General features: G+C 37.9%; 1 long non-coding RNA gene across 1 annotated transcript in view; it reads left to right on the top strand.

The window, feature by feature from the left end:
- The first annotated feature begins 1,831 nt into the window (after nucleotides 1-1,831).
- LOC116764749 overlaps nucleotides 1,832-26,042 on the top strand; it is a 40,072-nt gene continuing 15,861 nt past the window's right edge. Inside the window, exons 1-2 of the long non-coding RNA XR_004352998.1 lie at nucleotides 1,832-1,889; nucleotides 19,822-19,885. This is a non-coding gene — a long non-coding RNA (uncharacterized LOC116764749). The remainder of the gene's footprint in view (nucleotides 1,890-19,821; nucleotides 19,886-26,042) is intronic.

The following is a 26,042-nucleotide window of genomic DNA, read 5'->3' on the forward strand; positions in this document are numbered from 1 at the left end:
TTTAAAGTCTATTATATCTGATATGAGTATTGCTACTCCAGCTTTCTTTTGGTTTCCATTTGCATGGAATATCTTTTTCCATCTCCTCACTTTCAGTCTGTATGTGTCCCTAGGTCTGAAGTGGGTCTCTTATAGACAGCATATATATGGGTCTTGTTTTTGTATCCATTCAGCAAGCCTGTGTCTTTTGGTTGGAGCATTTAATCCATTCACATTTAAGGTAATTATCTATAAGGATGTTCCTATTACAATTTCCTTAATTGTTATGGGTTTGTTTTCGTAGGTCCTTTTCTTCTCTTGTGTTTCCCACTTAGAGAAGTTCCTTTAGCATTTGGTGTAGAGCTGGTTTTGGTGGTGCTGAATTCTCTTCACTTTTGCTTGTCTGTAAAGCTTTTGATTTCTCCATCGAATCTGAATGAGATTCTCACTGGGTAGAGTAATCTTTGTTGTAGGTTCTTCCCTTTCATCACTTTAAATGTATCGTGCCATTCCCTTCTGGCTTGTAGAGTTTTTGCTGAGAAATCAGCTGTTAACCTTACGGGAGTTCCTTTGTATGTTATTTGGCATTTTTCCCTTGTTGCTTTCAATAATTTTTCTTTGTCTTTAATTTTTGTCAGTTTGATTACAATGTGTCTCAGTGTGTCTCTCCTTGGTTTATCTCGCCTGGGACTCTTTGCACTTCCTGGACTTGGGTGGCTATTTCCTTTCCCATGTTAAGGAAGTTTTTGACTATAATCTCTTCAAATATTTTCTCGGGTCCTTTCTCTCTCTCTTTTCCTTCTGGGACCCCTGTAATGCGAATGTTGTTGCATTTAATGTTGTCCCAGAGGTCTCTTAGGCTGTCTTCATTTCTGTTTTTTTGTTTTTTTTTTGGTACGCGGGCCTCTCACTGTTGTGGCCTCTCCCGTTGCAGAGCACAGGCTCCGGACGCGCAGGCTTAGCGGCCATGGCTCACGGGCCCAGCCGCTCTGCGGCATGTGGGATCTTCCCGGACTGGGGCACGAACCCATGTCCCCTGCATCGGCAGGCAGACTCTGAACCACTGCGCCACCAGGGAAGCCCTGTCTTCATTTCTTTTCATTCTTTTTTCTTTATTCTGTTCCACGTCAGTGAATTCCACCATTCTGTCTTCCAGGTCACTTATCCGTCATTCTGCCTCAGTTATTCTGCTATTGAATCTTTCTAGTGTACTTTTCATTTCAGTTATTGTTCAAGCAGAATATTGTTCAACTCTGCTTATTTGTTCTTTAGTTCCTCTAGGTGTTTTTTCTTTAATTCTCCTAGGTCTTTGTGAAACATTTCTTGCATCTTCTCGATCTTTGCCTCCATTCTGTTTCTGAGGTCCTGAATCATCTTCAGTATCATTATTCTGAATTGTTTTTCTAGAAGGTTGCCTATCTCCACTTCATTTAGTTGTTTTTCTGGGGTTTTATCATGTTCCTTCATCTGGTACAAAGTCCTCTGCCTTTTCATTTTGTCTATCTTTCTGTGAATGTGGTTTTCCTTCCACAGGCTGCAGAATTGTAGTTCTTCTTGCTTCTGCTGTCTGCTCTCTTATGGATGAGGCTATCTAAGAGGTTTGTGCAAGCTTCCTGATGGGAGGGCCTGGTTGTGGGTAGAGCTGGGTGTTGGCTCTGGTGTGCAGAGCTCAGTAAAACTTTAATCTGCTTGTCTGCTGATGGGTGGGGCTGGGTTCCCTCCCTGTTGCTTGTTTGGCCTGAGGCGACCTAGCACTGGAGCTTACCTGGCTCTTTGGTGGGGCTAATGGCAGACTCTGGGAGGGCTCACACCAAGGAGTACTTCTCAGAACTTCTGCTTCCAGTGTCCTTGTCCCCATGGTGAGCCACAGCCAACCCCTGACTCTGCAGGCGACCCTCCAACACTAGCAGGTAGGTCTGGTTCAGTCTCCTATGGGGTCACTGCTCCTCCCCCAGGTCCCGATGCACACACTACTTTGTGTGTGCCTTCCAAGAGTGGAGTCTCTGTTTCCCCCAGTCCTGTCGAAGTCCTGCAATCAAATCCCGCTAGCTATCAAAGTCTGATTCTCTAGGAATTCCTCCTCCCATTGCCAGACCCACAGGTTGGGAAGCCTGATGTGGGGCTGAGAACCTTCACTCCAGTGGGTGGACTTCTGTGGTATAAGTGTTCTCCAGTTTGTGAGTCACCCACCTAGCAGTTATGGGATTTGATTTTATTGTGATTGCACCCCTTCTACTCTCTCATCTCGGCTTCTCCTTGGTCTTTGGATGTGGGGTATCTTTTTTGGTGAGTTCCAGTGTCTTCCTCTTGATGACTGTTCAGCAGTTATTTGTGATTTTGGTGCTGTCACAAGAGGGAGAGAGCGCATGTCCTTCTACTCTGCCATCTTGAACCAATCTGCCTATTGAGTTTTTGATGAGTGTGTGTGTGTGCGTGTGTGTATATATGTATATATGTATATTTCAGTCACTGGATCAAATTCTTTCATTAATTCTAGGGGTTTTTTTGATCATGAGTTTTCTAGGAACACAATTATATCACTTGCGATCTGAGATAATATTGCTCTTTCATACGATAGTCAGCCCTGTGTATCCACAGGTTCCACATTTGTGGATTCAACCAACTTCAGATCAAAAATATTCAGGAAAAGATATTCCAGAAAGTTCCAAAAAGCAAAACTTGAATTTGCCACACACTGGCAACTATTTAGATAGCATTTGCATTGTATTTACAACTATTTACATAGCGTTTAGAATGTATTAGATATTATAAGTAATTGAGAGACGAGTTAAAGTATACGGGAAGAGGGAGGATGTGCGTTGGTTATATGAAAATACTACACCATTTTATATAAAGGACTTGAGCATCCTTGGATTTTGGTATCCGAAGGGGGTCCTGGAGCCAGTCTCCTGAGGCTACCCAGGGATGATTTTATTCCTTCCTTAGTATTACAGGATAGTCTAGGCTTTTCTTGTACGTTTCTTACTGCAGACCTGGAATCATCCATTTCTCTAAGAAACACAGGTTTCTTTTAGTGAGAAATGGTATTTCAAGACCACATTTTTGAGTACTAAATTAGTACATTGCTGTTGGGTTGGTTATTGTTTCTAGGCCTTTTCAGTGGACAACACTGAGTAGTATATATGTCTAAATCTATATTTGTATTTTCTAAGGTAAAATACCTTATGAGTTTACAGTGATATTTTCAATTCAAATTCAGGCCTACAGGTTTTTATTTAGCTTCTTCTATATTACAATTGTATCTCCTTTCTTCCATACTATGAATCTTCGTTCTCAAGGGAACAGGGGATGATAGAAGTAGGACATCTTTTGACTCCTCATTTGTTTTATCATATGTATCACACACACCATAGTCTCAGTTAAACAATACTATGTACTGAGAATAACTATAATTTTTTTTGCATTATGCTCTCCCTATTCTCCCTCATCTTTTTTTTATCATTGTGCTATATCTATATTGCCTAAGAGTGTAAGCATTATACACTAGACTCTCTTCCTTTTAACCTTCATTTAGCCTTAGTTCTATTAAAATTACATATTCTATGTATTTTTTGATTATTTATTTATTTATTTGTTTGTTTATTTATTTTGGCTGCACCAGGTCTTAGTTGTAGCACACAGGATCTTTGTTGTGGCATTCATAATCTTTAGTTGTGGCATGTGGACTTCTTAGTTGAAGCAGGTATGCAAGATCTAGCTCCCTGACCAGGGATTTAATCTGGGTCCCTGCATTGGGAGTGCAGAGTCTTACCCACTGGACCACCAGGGAAGTCCCTTTAATGTTCACTAATAGTCCTTATGTCAATGTCTTTCTAGTTCTTTCAATTGTTTGAAGTTCATTCTCTAGTAGATTCCTTAGGAAGGGCTCACGGGTACAATATTCCCTGAATTATTGCATATTGATAATCATATATCTGTTATACTTGAAAGTCAATTTTTTAGAATATAAAATCCTTGGCCTATATTTTGTCTTTTTCAGTATCTTAAATATCTTACTTCCCTTTCTTCTGTTATATGGTGGTGGTTTTGAAAAGTTTGATGCTAATTTAATTTTCTTAACCTTACATATCACTTACTGTTTTGGCTTAGATGACCAGAGTGTGTTTCTTTCTTCCTGTTTATACAATTCTAGAAGAAGTTTTCGTTTTGTTTGTTTTGAGTTGATATTCTCAGAAACAGATATGTTCCATAGTTTCAAATCTTTTTTTTTTTTTTTCATTTCAGGAAAGTTTTCTTCAATTAGTTTTTAAATATTTCTTCTGTTTTCTTGCTATGGTTTTCTTCCCTAGAATCTATATTGTCTATATGTTGGATCTTCATTGTCTGTCTTTAATATATGTCACATTCTCTCAAATCCTTTTTATCTCTCCATTTATCTTTTATTTTAAAAAAATTTAAAAATATTTTCCTCTTCTTCACCTTCTGTTCCTCTCAAGTCATAATCTACTGTGTTTATCGGTTTGTTGGCTCTAGGTTAGTCTTCAATTTTGAAGTTATTTTTTCTTTCTCTTTTTTCTTCTTTTGTTTTGCCATGTCACACGGCGTTTGGGATATTAGTTCCCAGACCAGGGATCGAACCCATGCCCCCTGCAGTGGAAGAGTGGAGTTCTTAACCACTGGACTGCCAGTGAATTTTCTTTTCTTTCTTTTCTGAGCTCTGTCACCTCATTTCTGATTTTTTCTAAGTTTGATTTATATTATTTTTTCAGATATTATATTATTTTCTTGATGTCCCTTAGCTCATTTTTCAAATAGTTTTGACAGTTTTGATATGCTCTGTGAGCATATCTGATTGCTTTCATTGTCTATAAAATGGACTTCAATGTGTGGTTCAAGACCCTTTTAGACACACTGAAAGGTAAAAGCTATTTCTATTTTCATGATATTATGAAGATGTTATTTCTCTCTTTCACTGTGTTGACATTAGCACTGATAGTTCAAAGCAAGGATAGGTAAAATTGCTAGCATTTTATCATGAATCAAAGCAGTGGCACCAAAATGTACTAGTAGTCATTTTAAATACATTTTTAAAAAGCCAGTTTCACTTAAGAATGTTCTTGATGAAACAGGAAAAGTATTAATTTTATTAAATCTTGTCCCTTGAGTACACATTTTTTTTTAATGTTCTGTGTGTGTCAAAATGGGAAGTACACAGAAAACACTAGCTGCACACTAAAGTGTGATGGTTGTTTCCAGAAAAAGTATTATAATTGTTTGAATTGCTAACTGAACTAATAAATTTCTTTTTAAAATTGGAACACCATCTTTACTTGAAAGAATGACTCACAGGTAAACTGTAATTATTCAGAATTGGGTGTCTTGTAGACATATTTTGAATATGAACTAAATAAGGCTGGAACGTCAAGGAAAATAACCAACAGTATTTGTTGCCAATGATAAAATTTGAGTTTTCAAGTGAAAACTTTAATTTTGGAAAACTTATATTTGCCACTGGCTTTACAGTTTCCTAATGCTTAAATACTTTTCAGGTGAGATTGGTGGTGAGATTTACAAGTATGACTTTTTGCTATTGTTTAGTGAGTGTGTCAACCTTTGGAGGATCCACATAATTCAATGAACTGATGGTAATCAAATGATCAATGTATTGTTACAAAGTTACATGTGGGTAAAAGAGTCATTCAAAAATCAATCATGCCAAAGAAATCTTGAGAAAAAAGAACAAAGCTGGAGGTAACACAACAACTTCATCTTATACTACAAAGCTACAGTAATCAAAACAGCATGGTACTGGCACAAAAACAGACACATAAATTAATAGAGCAGAATACAGAGTCCAGAAATAAACCCACCCATTTATGATCAATTAATCTAAAACAAAGGAGGCAAGAATATACAGTAGAGAAAAGACAGCTTCTTCAATAACTGGTGTAGGAAAACTGGATAGCTATATGTAAAAGAATAAAATAGAATTTTTTTCACACCATATACAAAAAACACCCCTCAAAATTTAGGATTAAAGACCCGAATTTAAGATCTGAAAACACAGAACTCCTAGAAGAGAACATAGGCAGAACACTCTTTGACACAGCAATATTTTTTTGTCTCTGTGTCCTAAGGAAAAAGAAACAAAAGCAAAAATAAACAAATGGGACCTAATTAAACTTAAAAGCTTTTGCACAGCAAAGGAAACCACTGACAAAATGAAGAGACAACCTACTGAATGGGAGAAAATATTTGTAAATAATATGACCAATAAGGGGTTAATATCCAAAATATATATACAGCTCATACAACTCAATATAGAAAAAACAAACAACCTGATTAAAAAAATAGGGAGAAGACCTGAATAGAGATTTCTCCCAAGAAGATATACAGAGGCCCAACAGGCACATGAAAAAATGCTCAACATCACTAATCAGAGAAATGTAAATCAAAACCACAATTAGATATCGCCTCACATCTGTCAAAATGACTATCATCAAAAAGTCTGCAAATAACAAATGCTGGCAAGGATGTGGAGAAAAGGGAACCTTCCTACACTGTTGGTGGGAATGTAAATTGGTGCAGCCACTATGGAAAACAGTATGAAATTTCCTCAAAAAACTAAAAATAGAACTACCATATGATTCATCAATCCACTCCTGGGTATGTATCCAAAGAAAATGAAAACATTTAATTTGAAAAGATTCATAAACTCCAATGTTCATAGCAGCATTATTTATAATAGCAAAGATATGGAAGTGATCTAAGTGTCCATCAACAGATGAATGGATAAAGAAGATGTGGCATATACACACACACACACACACACACACACACACAATGGAATACTACTCAACCATAAAAAAGAATGAAATAATGCCATTTGCAACAACATGGATGGACCTATAGGGTGTTATGCTTACTGAAATAAGTCAAACAGAGAAATACAAATATTCTATATTATCACTTGTATGTGTGACCTAAAAAATAAAACAAATGAATGTATGTAATAAAGCAGAAACAAAACAGACTCACAGATATAGAGAACAAACTAGTGGTTACCAGTGGGGAGGGGCAAGATAGGGGTATGAGATTAAGAGATATAAACTATTATGTATAAAATAAATAAGCAACAAGGATATATTGTACAGTGTAGGGAAATATCACCATTATTTTGTAATAACTTTTAATGGAGTATAATCTATAAAAATATTGAATCAAAAAAAAAATATTGAATCACTATGTTGTACACCTGAAACCAACCAATATAATATTGTAAATCAACCCTACTTTAATAAAAAATTAAAAAACAAAGATAAATCAATAGATTTAATAGAACAGAATTTGAAAAGTTAACTGACAAGGTTTCATATTCCGTGTTGCAACTAACCTTCCAGCAATTATCACTTGTGAAGGTTTGGTGTAATATCAAAGAAGAATATCCACAATTATCTGAAAAAAGTTATTAATATACTTCTTTCTTTTCCAACTACATATCTGTTTAAGACCAGGGTTTTTTTTTTTCATATATTTCAACTAAAATAGCACATCACATCAGATGGAATGTGGAAGCAGATATGAGAATCTGGCTGTCTTTTGTGAAGCCCAGCAGTAAAGAGATCTGTACATATGTAAAACAATGCTATTCTTCTCATTAAATTAATTTTTTTTTTTGTTTGGAAAAATGTAGTGATTTTTCATAAATATGTTATTAATGTTAACATATAATGGGTGCATTATTATTTTTAAATGAATTAATAAATATTTTAAATATTGCTTAGTTTTAATTTTGAATAGGATAAATATCAAATGATATAACCCACATAAGCAAAAGCTTTTGGGGAGTCCTCACCATTTTTTAAGAGTATAGAGGGATGCTGAGAACAAATGTTTGAGAAGCAATGGACCAAGGAGTTGTTATTCTGCATCTTATTCTTTTTTATCGTATAATAACTTGGTGTGGGATTTGACATCAACCTTTTGTATTGTTCATTTTTAAAAGTGAAACCAGTTTTCCTGAACTTTTGGAAGGAGGCATGGTTCTGGGTAACTTCACAGAGTTCTCTCTTGTGTTTCATGTGGCTTTAAAAAATGTGGTAGCTTGTTCTCTGAGATTTCCTGGCTCTGTAGCCTTACCTGCACTTGTTCTGGACCTTCTCTTTCCTTTCTCCTCTGTTGACCCCATCTTGGTCAATTTTGATTCTAGTTTCAGCAGTTTTTCCTCAGTGTGAGGATTGTCCTGGAAGGAGCCCTAATATGTTCATAGGGGTCAGATTGTTCCAGCTTCTAAAGTTCCTTCCATGAGCCCATGGCACTCTCCTGCTTTTTGATTAGGCAAAACTCCTCTTAGTTTGACCTGCTCCTCTTTAACTGTCCTTCTATACTTTCCAGTAAATATCTGTTGGCCGTTTTGAGGTCATCTGTTTTCATATCTATCAGATGCTCCATTGCTTCCCTCTGCTTTCTCCTATGCAAGGTCTATAATATCGTGCAGGTTATATGCTTCTTAATGGTTTGTCCTCACCTGCTTGTATTTTGGGACTTGTGTGGATACCCTGTCAACAAGTTTCATTGTATTGATACTATGTTTTATCCATGCGTGGGTTTCTAATTTTGCTATCTATTGCACTGTTTTTAAGTTGGGGTTCAGAGAGATTAAAGAATTACACTGCAACCACTATCAACACATAGGAGAAATATTTTCTCTCTTTTATTTACCTCCACACAATTATTAGTTGCTATTTCCAATCCCTTTGGAGCTGGAGTGTGCCCAAAGGATGGAGAGAAAAGATGAGTTGAAAGTTCAGTTTTGACAGATACTGTTATAAGCTGGCTTCACATTCCCTAGGCCTGTTTTATTTCGTTTTTCCTCTCATGGTCACTTGTGTAATTTTTTAAGTTTTCCAGCTGAGTCCTTCTGACAGCAAATCTAGTGATATGGACAATGAAGTCTATGCAGCCTCTGTATCCTTTGTCTCTAGTTTTCTGTTACACTCTCTCTGTTTGTTTCTGGTAACCCTCTCAAACTGTGCTCTTGGCAATAATCAAAAAAGCTGATTCTCTCTCCCTCAAGGCTTATGTCTGGTCCAGGAGAAGAGATTCTCACCCTCTGTCCCATCAAACACTGGAGGGCAGCTCAATCTCAATAGAGCTGCCTATGTTATGCCACTGGAGCAGCTAATCACTTGCCCATGAGATTTCTTAGATGGGACTAAGACCCCAGACAGTTGTGCCCTTCTCCCTCATTCCCAACCCCTCCCAACAATAGCAGGGAACACAAGTCAAGCTCTTTGGGTCATCTGAGTGAAATCTCTAGGACTAGATTTGGGATTAGGAGGTAACATTCCTCTCTTCTTTGGTGGAGAAGGAGGGTAGGAATCACAGTTCAGCTATTTCCAAAAAGCCTCCTGACAAATTTCTCTCTTTAGTTTTCCAAATTTTGTGCCCTCAAAGTGGGTGAAAGCTTAAAAAGTTAATAATTTATTGCTTTTTGCCTTGTAAATTCTGCACATACTTTAGTCCTTCTTTTGAAATACAGAATGTAGAGTCTGATCATCTTGCAGCTTGAGGTGAAACTTCAATCTTAACGTAGTGTTACATTTTAATAGGAAAACATTCATTTCCTCTATATTCTCAAGTTATAGCTATAGAGTTCAATTTAATATTTGCTTACAATATTTTCCTATAATATCTCCTTTCTTATTCCCAATCTTGTGGTTCTCTTTTCTATATTTTTCCCTTCATTAGGTTTGACAGAGATTTACCCATTTTATTGGTTCTTTTCAAATATTAAACTTTGAGGGTTTATTTATATTTCTGTAACTTTTTTTACATTTCAATAATCTCAGTCTTTTCTTTATTAATTATGTTTTATTATTTTCTTTTGGTTTCCTTGTTGTTCTTCTACTACTTTCTTAAACGTAAATTCATTTATTTTTGGTACTCAGGCTATATATTTTCCTCAGAGTACAGTTTTAGCTGTGACTCATTGGTTTTCTTATAAAGTAATCTCTTTTTTAAATTTTCTATATAATTTGTAATTTCAGATTTAATTTTCTCTTTGATCAGTAAAATTTCATATAAAAATTAATGGAATATGAAATAAAAGCAATGGAGATAAGCAAAGACAACAAGAAGTGAATTTGAGCCCCCAAATTTCAGATCATACACAAAGCAATAATTCACTAAATGGAAGAGGTAAATTTTGAAGACAAGTAATGAACACACTTTTGGATTATTTGACAATCCAACTAATGAAAATGATAAAATCATACAAACATACTGGAAAAGGATTTATATTACTTTGTGATTTGGCAGAAAATACTGGACAAAAAATAATTATATAAATTCATGGAAGCTTTACAATGAGAGCATTGATGACAAACTGGTTAATGATTATCATCAATTCAAAGAGGATTTAAGGTTAATCACTGAACAAGAAAAATTGAAATGACCTGAAATCTCTATAGAGATTCGACAACAATCCTACAAAGTTATGTGACACCACCACTATCACATTTAATACTGAAGGAAATTTTCTAAACCATCATTAATAAAAACAAATTTTGATCAACCATGCTAGGGGAATAACTGAATTATCTTTCTATTTTCTTTATGGAAAATAATATTATAAAATTATTGTCATATGAAGAGGAAATCAAAGAATATACAGCCAAAATATTATAGAGGAGTGTCAGGCAGTTAATAAACATACTATTATGTTATTTTTCTATATTTTCTAACATTTGCAGAATGTATTCGCTTTTAAACATTTCTCCTTTTATTCTAAATATTTATGTTATATTTATTTTATAATTTTATATATATATATATATATATATAGTTAATGCCCTTTCCCCTCCCCTCCCTAAATTTATATGCTTTAGGCCTCGCAAAACTTGTTTGCCCAGAATTAGACTAATTTTAGTTGTTCTGCTTCTCATTCAGCTACATTCTACTTATGCCAGATTACTTCTTAAGGGCGGTAGTGATTGTGCTGTCCACGTACTATGTGGGACGGGTTTTCCAAGGGATCTAAGACTGAAGGTAACACCAATTTCCAGGTTTCTTAGTGTGCTCCCAAGCATTATATAGAAAAGATGAAATGCAAAATGGTTTCAGGGACACTTGGCAGCCATTTGGAATGCTGAAATCAAACTGAATCACTACCTTGCTCCTTGCATGCAGTATGTTCCAGAACTTGGATTTGGATAGTTCAATCAAAGATTGAAACATGAAAAATGAAGTCATAAAATACATAGGAGAATTCCTATACAATATCAAAAAATTGATATCAATATCAATTTTTAAGTTTGATACAAATCCCAGAGGCTATAGAAGAAAGAATTGCTACGTTTTAATGAATAAAAATGAAAAAAAATTCTGCTTGCAAAGAAATAATAAAGTCAAAAGACAAGCGACAAATTGAGAAAAAAGCTGTTTATAACACATATCCCACAGAGTTTATTTCCTTAATATAAAAAGAGTTCCTACACATTAATAAGAAAAAGGATCAATAGCCTAATAGAAAAATAGGCAAAGGGTATTAACAGATAATTTATAGAAAAAGAAATACAGACGACTTGTGAACATATGAAAAGTTGTTCAATCACCTTTAAAATAAGAGAAACACAAATTAAAACGGACAATCAGATTGGCAAAGATCCAAAAGTTTTTTAACACCTTGTGTAGGTGAAGATATTAGGAAGCAGGAAATTGATGGTGCAAGTGTAAATTGGTACAACTTCTAGAAAGGGCAGATTAAATTAGACACAGCAACTTCATTTCTAGAAGTTAATCATATAGATATGTCAAATTTGTAAATTGTTACAAGTAGAAAGACATTCACTGTAGTATTTTTTCTAATAGCAAAATGTTGGAAGCAACCTGTCTATCAAAATGGACTGGTTAAGTACTGTGCAGCCGTAAAAACAAGAAAGCAGCTCTATGCAGATATGAAACCATCTTAAAGACACATCATTAAAAATGTAATGTTCAGGGCTTCCCTGGTGGCGCAGTGGTTGGGAGTCCACCTGCCAATGCAGGGGATGCGGGTTTGTGTCCCGGTCCGGGAAGATCCCACATGCCGCAGAGTGGCTGGGCCCATGCCTGCGAGCCATGGTCACTGAGCCTGCGCGTCCGGAGCCTGTGCTCCGCAATGGGAGAGGCCACAACAGTGAGAGGCGCGCGTACCAAAAAAAAAAAAAAAAAAAAAAAAAAAAGTAATGTTCAAGGCTTCTCTGGTGGCACAGTGGTTAAGATTCCACCTGCCAATGCAGGGGACACAGGTTCGGGCCCTGGTCCAGGAAGATCCCACATGCTGCAGAGCAACTAAGCCCGTGCACCACAACTACTGAGCCTGCACTCTAGAGCCCGTGTGCCACAACTACTGAAGCCCGTGCACCTAGAGCTTGTGCTCCTCAACAAGAGAAGCCACTGCAGTGAGAAACCTGTGCACCGCAATGAAGAGTAGCCTCCGCTCGCCACAACTAGAGAAAGCCTGCTCACAGCAACAAAGACTCAATACAGCCAAAAATAAATAAATTAAATAAATAAATTTATTTTAAAAAATGTAATTTGCAGGGCGGGATACTGATATTTAAATGGATATATTCAATGCTTATGTTTTCATGGAATATGTCTTAAAGATAGTGGTTGGTTGGGTTGCCTCTAAGTAGAGAAGTAGGATGTGCATGGGTAGGTGGGTGGAAGACTTACTTTCATTACAAATTCTTTTGCCCTTTTTGAATGTTCTTCCATCTACATATCTTATCTATTAAAATGCTGCAATTATTTATTAAAAATAAGAGCTGTCCTATAACTAGGCTAGTGAATATCTGAGCATTGGTAGTTCTTTCCCGAAAAGGACATTATTGGGTACATGGAGAAAAAGCAAGGTAGTCCAAGGCTTAAATATAAGGTTATCCTCTGGGAATAAGATTATCACTCTAACAGTGATCTATGAATGGTTGCCGAAAAGTTTCTGAACTATCCAAATCCAAGTCAGGGTCTAACCTCAGGAGAACCCAAAAATCTAAAGTCGAAGCCTATTTAGCTGTATTGCAGTTATCTGTTCAAAGGAAGACTGACCGGATAGATGGGACCTGGTCAGCATGAGGTCTAGAAAAGGGAGGCCAAAGAGTAGAATTTGACAATATTCATCTAGTGCTTACTAAGGGAGAAGATGTTCTCTGGAGTGTATGGTTGTATCTTTTAGTTTTCCTATAAAACTAGTAACTGTCATTTAAATGATCTTTGAGTAGTGGCTAAGAACATGGCCTTTGAAGATAAACAGACCTGGGCTCAAATATGGTTCTTTTTTATCATCTGGGTGATTTTAGGAAAATGCCAATTCTCTGAGCCTCAGTTCATGTACAGGTAAAATGGAGATAATAATTGTTACCTGAATGCTGCTGTGGATTAAAGAAAATAACAGAAAAAGTCCAGTACAGTGGCCAGTATGTAGTTGGTGCTCACTGAATAGTAACTATTATTTTCATTTACCTGCCTTTATAATCTCTAAAACTTAAGGTCCTGAAGATCGATTAACAATTGAAACAAATAAAGTGGAGTCAAATGTATAGGATATTGTCGTTAACAAGATAAACATAGCCTTCTAGGCAGGGTCTCTCAGAAGCTTAGAGAGGCTCCAGGACATTTCTCTCTCCCTTTTGTTCGTTTATTTATTTATTTTTTGAGGCTCTTGGTATATATAAAATAAATGAAAAATTCCAAAACTGGGTTTCAAAAATTGTTTTAAGTGCTGTTTATGTTAAATGTAGTGAAATGTATTATTCACATAATAATAATATTTGAAACATTAATGTACAGTGCACCACAGGCAGGACATGTGGTAGATGAAAGTTTTACGATGAACGTCTTCCTCTTCTGGTCACTGTGCATCTCTGGGACTGGATGGATGACCTCCTTTGATGAGAACATCAAACATCTGTAGTTGGAGCTCTTCATGAATGTGAGAACCAGCCAAATGGCTGTCCTGAATCCCCAGCCCCAGTGAAAGGCCCTGTTCTAAGGAGTAGGCAGAATAGGCAGGCAAACCCCTCTAATGGGCTGCAAAAGACAGACACATTTCTCTCTTCCAGTTGCTCAGTGTTTCTAACTTGCCAATGACAAAAGCCAGCGTTTGTGTCTTGTGTCTTCATCTCAGCTGGAGTGACAGTCTTTAACACTAATCTGGGCAGGCTGCCATATTTGGAGACCTGGATAATACCCTTGTAACGCAGGGAAAACTCACTTCACTCACATTTCCCTGTATCATGGGGAGCCGCTTCAGGCCAGTTTAAATCAAGAAATGATACAGTTAAAAGACTTTTTAAGAATCAGGAAATAGCTCCTAAGTGGGGTCTTCAGTTGGATACCAAAGAGAAATGGCCCATTTTCTCCCTGGTTGAGTGAGCTTTTGCTGCTGACCTATAAATTCTACACTATTTCAAAGTTACTGGCTGGGAAATTAATGGAAACTGAGCTGGGAATTTTTTCCTTCTTACTCTTATGTGTGATGCCTTATTTAAAATAATTCAGACTCAAAGTGAATTTCTAGCAAATGGTGCTCTGGCTGCTATTGAATTTACTGATGATGAATCCATGATCCCCGCTTTTTATGTATGATATCGCTGATGTGGTGATTTTTTTTTTTTTAAAGCTCCACGGTGAGACTTTCTTAAAATTCACCTCTTCCATTTGCTCCATAGTGCTATCAGGGATTTCAGGCTAAGATACTATTCAGCAAGTTAATTTACCATGTTGAGATTTTACAACAAAGTTTTGCAAAACCATTAAGTAAACCATACTCATTTCTTATATATTGGGATTTTTTGATGTGCTAAGATTTTATATAAATTTTTGTTTATCTTGATGAAAGTCAGATAAATAAATGCTCCTATTGTGCCTAATAACTCAACTCCTTGCTTTCACAAGGCCAGAGCAAGGCTGAAAGGAAATTCATCTCAAAGCTATTAAGAAAAGCCAGACAGAAAGGAAGCGTAAAAATAAAATGAACTATGCTGAAAGGGCCAGACCCTCTTCCAGACTGCTCTATATCATCTCAGCTACCCAGATGCAACAAAGATTTAGAGTTCTAAACAGAACTCAAAAATAGAAAGAAATGATGTGGGATGGTCTGAGAAAGGGATCAATCTATCCTGTGTTCACAGGAGACACAGGGAGAAAAAGAAATTATTTGGCAAAAAAGTCTCAACAGATTAAACCAGAAATAACATGTCCCACCCCCAAACTGCCACCATGGTCCCCATTTGAATACACCTCAAAAGCAGCCCTTGTTTCCACTGCTCAGTTTCCTGCCCAGGCTTGCAAGGGGACAAAACAATTGAAGTGAAGAAACCACCTGGGTGCCTCCTCCCTGGTTCTCAGGGGATTGGTTGGTTCTAACTTTTAAGTTGTCACTGAAGCCCCTGGTGGCCAGACTATGAAAAAATTCTGACCAGTGATTTGGACCTTGAGGGTTTCCTCTAATAACCCACCTTCAGTGACTTTTAAAGTTCCTACAACTGCACAGCTCAGAGCTTGATGTCAGTCTGCTTCCTGTATCATTTTTTAGATGCCTGCATGCCTTACCTTTCCAACCAGTAGGAAGACCTTGTGAACTCCTGAAAAACCTAGGTTTTTATTCCTACATACCTAATGCAATTTCCTTCACTGCAATGTTTTTCTCATTTTAGTGGGTCCAAATCCTGTCCATCCCTCAAAGACCAGCTAAAGCTATTTCCAATTTGAGAAACTTTCTGTAGCAGCCTTAGTCATTCTTTGTGGCCACCTTCTTCCTATGTTTGGAGAATCACCCTTATAAGGCACTGTCCACTGTCCACTACAACCCTGACAATGCCAGGTGCACACTTTCCCAGCCTCCTTTGTAGATGAGGTGCGGCCATGTGACCTAGGCTCTCCCAGTGAAATGCCCCCAACCCAAACTAGCCATGAGAAGAGCAGGGACCATTCAGAATACATTCTGGTGGCCACTGGGGGCTGCAGCAGTGGCAGATACTGGCTTCCAGAGACAGTAATGTCTGTGCTCCTTGTAGCTGAATTCTGTGTTGGTCATGTCCTCTGGGCAAGCAACATAGTCTGTCCCCAGTAGCAATGGTCGTGATGTATTTGCCATTACAGTTACCTGAATAATTTGGAGCATTTTTTTTCCTGCCTCCACAACCTCTAAACCTAGTTCTGCAGTCTCCCAGAGATTCTGTAAGCTACCCACTAATTTCTTTTTTTTTTTTTTTTAGCCACTTTACGTGGCTTGCAGGATCTCAGTTCCCCGACCAGGGATTGAACCTGGGCCACGGCAGTGAAAGCCCAGAATCCTAACCACTAGGCCACTAGGAAACTCCTCCAACTAGTTTTTGTTTTACAGTTTTATTGAGATATAATTCACATACCATACAATTCACCCATTTAAAATGTACAATTAAATGTTTTAAAGTAAATTCACAGGACTGTGCAATGATCACCACAATCTAATTTTAGAACATTTTTCTCCTCTAAAAAAACCCTCATATCCATTATCAGTCACTTTCCATTCCTCCCCTACTTTGAGATGTAGGCAACTACTAATCTATTTTATATGTTTATAGATTTCCCTATTCTGGGCATTTCATATAAATGGAATCATACAACATGTGATTTTGAGGACTGGCTTTTTTCACTTGGTATTACATTTTCAAGATTCATCCATGTTGTAATGGATGAATCCACGTATAGGTAGTTCATTCCTTTTTATTGTTGAATAATACTCCATTGTATGTATATCCCACGTTTTATTTATTCACTCGTCTGTTGATGGATATTTGAATTGTTTCTACTTTTTGGCTATTATAAATAATGCTTTTATGAACATTCATGTGCAAGTTTTTGTGTAGATGTTATATCTTCATTTCTCTTGGGTATATTCCTAGGAGTGGAATTGCTGGTATGGTAACTATGGTAACTACGATTAACCTTTTGAGGAACTGCTAAACTGTTTTCTAGAGTGGCTGCACCATTTTGCAATGTGTGAAAGTTCCAATTTCTCCACATCTTTGCCAAATAATCTTTGTTATTATCTGTCATTTTGATCATATCCATTCCGGTGAGTATAAAATGATATGTCACTGCGTTTTTGCCCACTAGATGTTAACTAAATTCTTTTGCTTAAATCTAGTTTCTTGCAAGTAGAATCCTGACTGATCCATTCCTTATTCAGCCTACGCTGGCCTGTCCTATCTCTGAGCTGTACTACACAGTTGAGCATTTGTCCATTTTCTGGATACAAGATCCTTTTCTCCTCTCCTAGGTTGTAATCTACTGGAGGTCAGAAAGCCCATCATCTACTTCTGTGTCTCTCCTGTAGTGACTAGCCTGAAGCTCAGCACTTATGAAGCTTTAAGCAAATACTTGTTATTTGGAAGATTGTTGATTGGTTCATTACAAGTTCCTTGCTTACCATACAATTCCAGAAACGTGTCTTTCATTCTCTCATCAAGGAGACTCAGTTAAGGAGACGTGTAGCAGGTGCTGGGGACATGGATTTTGGAGATTGGTCAGATTTGTGTTCTAATTCTATTTTTGCTGAATACTAGCTGTGGGACCCAAGGGCCAGTTAATTAACCTCTCTGAGCTTTGGCTTTCCTATTTACAAAGAGAGATAATAACAGATATCAGATAAGTGTTATGAGGGTTAAGCTACATCCTGTATGTAAAACAATAGAACAGTGGTGCATGGAAATTGTTCAATAAATATTAGTTTCGTCTGTACCCACGCATTACCTTCCAAATCCCTCCCCCAGTAATCTGGCTTAGAGATGCATCTAGTTATGTTTGCTGTTTTATAATTTTACCAGGAAGATGGAGCAAGCCTGCTGCTTACATGTCTTAAGTCATGTTCTTACAAATGAGTATTATGTTGCTAGGCTAAGGCAATGGAAATCAGGAAAGAAGCGAAAGATGTTGCCCAAACTCCATTTTGAGAGTAGAGAGCTGTTGATTTTAGAGAGGTCAATTATGAAGTTGCCACTGAGAAGGCAGGAACAGGATGCAAGAGATGCCTGGGCTCTGCTGTTTACATGTCCTGTTTCCCCAAAGGACTCTTTTTTTGGGTTATGACCACATAGGCATAGAATCTTTTTGAAGTGAAGTTGATGTTTATTTCAGATGACCTATTTCTAGGGGCATTCTCGGCTCTGACTGGAAGAAGCCATGTGTACACCACAGGCTGAAGGATTAATCATGGGGGAGGCTGGCATGAATGTTGGTGTGTTATGGGAAGATCGTTGTCTGTGGCAGCTGTCTTTATCCTTAGTACATTCAAAGAAAGCTTCCATCCTGGAGGGCTTAAAATAAAGCACCTAACTGAGTGAAACACTTTGTAACATGGTTGTGAGGGGTTGCGCTGACATCTGTATGATAAACTAACAGGAGGTGAATCTGTTTTTTGCATGAACCTTACCTGGAGAATATAACTTGGCATTTATTCAGCTAGTTATTCAGAATATAACTTGCCATTTATTAATTTTTGAATCTTTTACTAGGTGATTTAAATTACTTTAGCAGAGGTCAAAGTCTTGCTACAGATTCCCTAGTGAGAGCTCAGATGCCAAATAAATCTGGAAGGGTTAAAAAGACTGATATTTTCTATAAATGTGTAAATTGTTGAGTGCATGGCCTTTGTGAGAGTGAGTTTTAGTAGTGATCAGAGGGAGGTGATCACAAGGGAACCAGATTCCTAAACAAGACACATTATAGAGGAGAAAATGACATGTATAAAGGGGAGGCTATAGACACAGAAATTAACTTCTTGGTTTTCCCAAAGTGAACCTTATCTGGCTTCATTCAGTCATTCAACAAACACTTAGTGAGCATTTACTATAGATTAGGTTCTGTGCTGGGAACTTGGATGATAAGGCAGGGCCTTTATTGGAAGATCCTTTATGCTGTATATAGTTCTGAGCCTAATATACCTCCTTCAGCTTGGATCTTGGAGCTGAGAAGCCTGAATTCTAACCTAGTTCAGCTTAGTTGCAGCCAAATGATAGACTCGTGAGCATGAGAATAGGGAATGTTATTGTAAGCATCTGATTTGGGGGATAGTTTGTTACATGGTATCATTGTGACAATAGCTAACTAATATATCATGACAAGTTTGGGCTGTCTTCTAAGAGCATTAGGGAGCCACTGAAGAATTTTAATCAAGGGAGAGGTTGATAACCTTTGGATTTTAGAATGATCTCTCTGGCTACAGCAGATTCAAAGATGGCCATTACTCCTTTAGCTTGGGCAGCAGAATGAGACAATTGGAGCAGTAGTCAAGCCTTAAGCAGCTGCTGGTCTAAAGATAATGAGAGCCAACTAGAGCATATCTGAACCAACCTATAGCTTCCAGCCTAAAGAATGGATTAAAGGTAGCAAGACTAGACTCAGGGAGACCAACAAGAAGACTGTTGCAATCATGTAGGCTTGAACTTGGGAAGTGACAGTAAAGGAGAGAGAGTGAGCTAAGTGGTAGAATTGATTGGTCTTGGTGACTGTTTGATAGCACATGAGAACTTCAGGAGACTAACGTTAAGGGTGATTTGGTTGGTCAACAGGGTAGATGAGACTATCCTTCACTCAGAAGAAAATACAGTTTTTCAGGGGAAGATGGCAGCAGAGGCAGATGGGCAGGTTCATTTAAAATATACTGAATTTGTGTGTTCAAGTTATGTCCAAGATACAAATAGAACTCCAAGAATGGGTGGTGTAAGAAGCCTTCAATTAATGAAAAACAAAAACAAACAAAACCCTTAAACCAGCCTTTCCACTGAAAATGGAAGTAAAGAAAAGTTTCAAAAAAGATGAGTACAATGAGATGTTGAAAATTTTATTTTCCAGAATCCCAAAGAGCTGGAGACTGGGCAGACTGGCCAGAGTCACCTCAAGAAAGAAGCATTAGGAAGTGAGTTACATTTCACTGGCCCATGGTGTTGAAGGTCATAGGTCAAGAGCAGGGGCTTTGGATGGCTCTGAGATAGGAAATTGGGTATAAGATCACTGTACTGGTAAAAAGCAGTATGTGATACCTCCCCATAACTCCTTAGGCCTTCAGTGAAGTTATGAAATTCACAAAACCACAACTATAATAGGATTTCCTGTGGAAAACAGTGAAGGGGCCAAGGTGAGCATCCTGGCTGTCAAAGACTCCTTAGAGACAAAACACAGAGTGCAAAAGGAATAGATAAGGCAAAAGCAATTAAGTGTTGCATTTGCATAATCCTTAAGGATGGTCCCTAGGCTCATACAGGTAGAGAAATTGAGGGTTTAGCGTTTAGGTCAAGTTACTTAAGTCTCTGATGGCCAAAGGGACACCCAAAGTCACATCTTAATTACATAAGTTTCTTGGGGAGGGGATTTGGGTGGGGTTGAACAGAGCAATTTTGTTGAGGTTGTTATCATCTTATGACACACACACATATTTGTATATATATACGCATGTGTGTGTATATATGTGTATGTATGTATATATATATATTTCTTTTTTTTCCAGCTAAGTGGGAGGCAAAGTCATTTACTATGAGTTCTGGGGGTGGTGGAAGGGCTGGGGGTTTGAGGAGATTGGTGATGGTGAAATCTACAGGGCTGTGTGATTAATTATCCTCAGAGGAGCTCCATATTTAAGGTACAGGGGCCCTGGAGGCAGAAGGTTGGCTTACTGAATTTGGAGTTTCACCAGGTGGGTTTAACAGAGAATAAACAAGAATGGGGATTGTGCAAATCAGAAAAAGAGGGATTCGATCGATGGATCACTTATGGACCTTCTCCATGTTGGGGGAGAGTGCAAGGGAAATTCTAGATTTATAAATATATAAATTAGGACAGGGTCTTTATTTCAAGTCAAGTTTATCTGACCAAGAGTTCTTTTTTTTTTTTTCTTAAGTCCCTACTGGATATTTAATTTCACAACCTACAAACTCATATCAAACTTTAAATGTGAAGTCAGACAATAAGTCAGTAAAATCTCATTTTTCTCTAATTTTTGTAACTATGTGATTTGTGCAAAGTGAGGCACACCTGTGCCGAGACTTTACAGAAAGCTTATAAAGACATTATGTCAGGGACCTTCCTGGTGGCGCAGTGGTTAAGAATCCGCCTGCCAATGCAGGGGACACGGGTTCAATCCCTGGTCTGGGAAGACCCCACATGCCGCAGAGCAACTAAGTCCGTGCGCCACAACTACAGAGCTGGAGCTCTAGAGCCTGTGAGCCACAACTACTGAGCCCACGTGCCACAACTACTGAAGCCCATGCACCTAGAGCTTGTCCTCCATAAGAGAAGCCACCACAATGAGAAGTCCACGCACTGCAAGGAAGAGTAGCCCCCGCTCACCACAGCTAGAGAAAGCCCGCGCATGACAACGAAGACCCAATGCAGCCAAAAAAATTAAATAAATAAATAAATTTAAAAAAATACATTATGTTACATAATTTAAAAAAATAATAATAACAACAACCTTCTCATCTACCAGCAAAGCAGAGAGCAGCAAGTATTATCATCTCCATATTGCTGGTGGGAAACTGAAGCATGGTGAGACTGCACAACTTCTTCAAGGGTTCTTCGTATTCCAGAGCATCCCGGTTTCTGAATATGTGGTATATCATATAAACTTCCAAACAGGAGCAGTGAATAAATAAGCTATCATTTATTAATATATATAGAGCCCTTGTGTCATGCTCAGCCTATGGTGAATGCTATAAATTATTAAAATGAAGATGTGTAATCTACACTCCTGGACTTAAAACTCCTATAATCTGGTTAGAGAGATCAAAACTCAACATACTAAAAGTTTGCAAAGAATATTAGAGATAAATAACAACTTGAGACAATGACAGGAAAAATACTGAGGCCTGTGTGAGGTGACCAGTGAATGAAATAGACAGTAAATTGGAGGGAAGAGAAAAGGAGAAGTTAGAATGGGCTGGAGTTGACAGAGAATACTTCGTGTAGGGGTGGGAATTTAACTGGACCTTGAGGAATGGGTAGTGGTTGGAGAGCCATCATTATCATCTTGCTTATATAAGAGCAGTTGTATAAATATGAACCCTCACGAATCTCCTTTTGAAAGGGCACTTTCAGACAGAAATCTGAAAAGAATTCCTTTTTTTAAAAAATATAAATTTATTTATTTATTTTTGTCTGGGCTGGGCCTTCGTTGCTGGGTGCAGCCTTTCTCTAGTTGCAGCGAGTGGGGACTACTCTTCGTTGGCATGTGCGGGCTGCTCATTGCAGTGGCTTCTCTTGTTGTGGAGCACAGGCTCTAGGCGTGGGCTTCAAATTGTGGCGCACGGGCTTAGTTGCTCCGTGGCATGTGGGATCTTCCCAGACCAGGGCTCGAACCAGTGTCCTCTACAATGGCAGGTAGATTCTTAATCACTGCACCACCAGGGAAGTCCTAAAGAGGATTCCTTTTCAGTAAGTGGCAAGAGGAGGAGGAGAGGGGAGAAAATAAACTGAAGACTAACTTTATTAAAATCCCATTTCCCCCACCTCCCTGGGAAGAGGCTCTGCTAGATTAGATTGAGTTTCCTTAGGATTCTTACTACCTCATACCTCACATGTGCCTAAAATCTCTGCACTTGAGACATTCATGGGTGAACCCTCCATCTGCCTTTGTTTTTGATGCTCTATTATGCTTTGTTCCTCCATGAAGAAAAAGTAAGAGAACGCTTTTCCAAAGCTTAGTGGTTTTCCAGAATGTTCACTTCAGTTTTCTGAAGCATTCTCCTTGGGCTGGCAAACACTGTGGCCTGGATAGAATCACAGCAGGGCAAGGTGCTGCTACTCCTCACTTCTCAGTTAGAAAGCTGGTGGTCAAGGGTTCTGAGAATACAGAACCCTCCATCTGAAGACTGGATGGTCAATTGATGGGGATAAAAAGGTCATTGAATAGTGACTATCACTAGAATCCTGTGAACTCTTACTGGGTACTTTCCAGGCAGCAGACTCACGTTGGAACAACTCTTCAAGAATGTGTCCTTATAGCACAGGGAATTATATTCAGTATCATGTAATAACCTATAATGGAAAAGAACCTGAAAAAGAATCTATCCATATCTATCTATCTATCTATCTATCTATCTATCTATCTATATCTGAATCACTTTGTAGTATACCTGAAACTAGTAAGAATATTGTAAATCCACTATACTTCAATAAAATTTTTAAATAGATAAATAAATAAATAGAATGGGTCCTTAACATCTGTGACCTGAATCTAGCAAGCTCTGAACTTGTCCATTCCCTTATAGGTTTCCCTCAAATACACACCCACACCTTTATTCCTTTGCACAAAAACCCCATTCTCTTATTTTCTCCTACAATGAAGTTAGGGGAACCATAAAGAAGAGCTTATTTGTTCATTAAATGCAAGCATTCAGCAATCTAAAGCTCTATACTTAGAAACACAGTTGACTTTTGGTCAAGAAGAGGACCAAGAAAACATGGGAAATCCTCTTTCCACTCCTAACACATAAAATTTCTAGATATGAAAAACATTTTTTTTGAGTCCATAGCTGAACTTGTAAGAAATAGAAATTTCCAGGTGTCAGAAATTAAGGGAGAATCCACAGAGGTCAGTGCTACTTATGTTTTATGAGCAATCCCAGCACCTTAGAGTATGGATTTTAACAGGTGGAAAGGGTGGCGGTCCAGTCTTTAGGTCTCCTGTGCATTGCGTAAGTTGTAGCTGGGCTCCTCACAGAGAATGGGCCTGGCTCCCTTTTTAATTTTTTTATAAATTTATTTATTTTTATTTTTGGCTGCGTTGGGTCTTTGTTGTTGTGCGTGGGCTTTCTGTAGTTGCAGCGAGTGAGGGCTACTCTTCGATATGGTGCACGGGCTTCTCATTGTGGTGGCTTCTCTTGTTGTGGAGCATGGGCTCTGGACACGTGGCTTCAGTAGTTGTGGCTCATGGGCTTAGTTGCTCCACGGCACGTGGGATCTTTCGGGACCAGGGATTGAACCTGTGTCCTCTGCATTGGCAGGCAGATTCTTAACCACTGAGCCACCAGGGAAGTCCCGAGGCTCCCACTTTTGACCATGAATGTCAAAAGAGTCAGCTAAGAGAAATAAAGATCCTTATCCTGTGCTGCCTATGGAGGCTCAAATTCTCACAATAACCTCATCATAGAGAAGCCCTGTGCCAAGAATTTAAATTAAATATTTATGTGAAATCAGTGAATCCCATAGAACCCCCAGCAGATGCAGCCATGGAAAAGCTTGATGGGGTCTTATCCACAATCCAGGACACAATGCAAAAGAGACTTTAAGTATGCTTTCAAATGTTCAAAAAAAGAGAGGAAGGAATAGAATTTGTAAGGTAAGAACAGGACATATTTTTTTTAAAAAGAAGGATTTGAAAGAAAACCATGTAGTATAGTAGCTTGTATTTTCCAAAATCATTGCCCATAGATGCCTCAACAATATTTCCCATCCCACATGCTTTTCTCTTACAATGTGTCTTTTATACTCCTTCCATCGAGAGATGGGGTCTATGTCCCTTTCCTTGAGGGACATGATTGTGACTCACTTGTAACTAATAGAATGTGGTATAGGTGGTGCTGTGTGACTTCTTGAGGCTACATCAGAAATGTGAGGCAGTTTTTGCTGTGTTGACAGGATCATTTGTGCTTAGTCCTGAGCTGCCATGTAAGGAGTTCAACTGCCCAGGAATTGTCAGGCCTATACAAAATGACTATATGCAGAGGTCCTGAGACAACATAAAGAAAGAGAGCTATCTGGCTATCCACAACTTCTCCAGCCCTCTGCTCTTCTAGCTCTAACCACTGTCTGAATGCAATTTCCTAAGAGACCCTAAGCCAGAACCTCTAACTGATCCCTATCTGAATTCCTAATCCACAAAATCATGAGCAAAATAAAAGGTTGTTTTAAGATGCTAAGTTTTGAGATAATTTGTTATGTAGCAATAAATAATTGGAACATACAGATATTCTAGGAGTCGAAATATCGAGAAAACATTGAGAAAACCAGATTAAATAGCAGTTTAGATTAGCTGAAGAGAAACTTACAGAATTAGAAGATAAATGTAAAGAAATCATACAGAATGCATGACACAGAGAGGAAAAACAGAAAAATCAAAAGGGAAATTAGAAGACATGGAGGTTGAAATAAGAGGTTGTACCATATATCTAGTAGGGATTGCAGAGACAGAAAATAGAAAAAAGAGAGGTGCAAATATGTGAAGTGATAATGGTTGAAAAATTTCCAGAATTGAAGATAGACATGAGTCCTCAGGTAGAGAGAGACAGAGAGACAGAGAGAGAGAAGGATTATCTTTAAAAAGCTGGCTTACATGGTAAGTCTAAAATCTGCAGAATAGGCTGGCAGGCTGGAGACCCAGGGGAGTTGCAGTTTGATCCATCTACTGGCAGAATTCCTTCTTGCTCAGGGGAGGTCAGTCTTTGTTCCATTAAGACCTTCAACTTATTTGGGTAAGGCTCACTTACATTATGGAAATTAATCTGCTTAACTCAAAGTCCTTCAATTTAAATGTCAATCTCATCCACAAACACCTTCACAGGAATATCCAGAATAACGTTCAGCCAAAAATCTGGACACTATGGTCCAGCCAAGTTGACACATAAAATTAACAATCACACTATCCTTTTATGTGCAATTCATTTGTGTCTTGGAATCTAAACTGTTTCTTTTAGACTACATATTGTTGCTTTTTCTCTGAGTCTGACACTCTCTGCTTTTGGACTGGAGCATTTAGTCTATTCACATTTAACATACTATTTGACATGGTTGGATTTACATATCTGCCTTCAATATAGCTCATGGCTTTTTTGTTCCTGTGTACCTTTATTGTATTTTTTGTGTCAAACAAACATTTTGGTATACCACTTTCATTTCTCTTTTGATTTTTTTAACACTATTTTTAAAGCTTTTTGTTGTTGCTGTTGTTGTTGCTCTAGGGATTATAGTGTACATCTTAATCATCACAATCTACTTCAGGTTAATACTAACTTAATTCCAGGAAATTATATCAACTTTCCTCCAATATAACTCCATTTCCATCTCCTTCCTATATCATTGTC

This window comes from Phocoena sinus, chromosome 13 (assembly GCF_008692025.1).
Source record: "Phocoena sinus isolate mPhoSin1 chromosome 13, mPhoSin1.pri, whole genome shotgun sequence".
NCBI lineage: Eukaryota > Metazoa > Chordata > Mammalia > Artiodactyla > Phocoenidae > Phocoena > Phocoena sinus.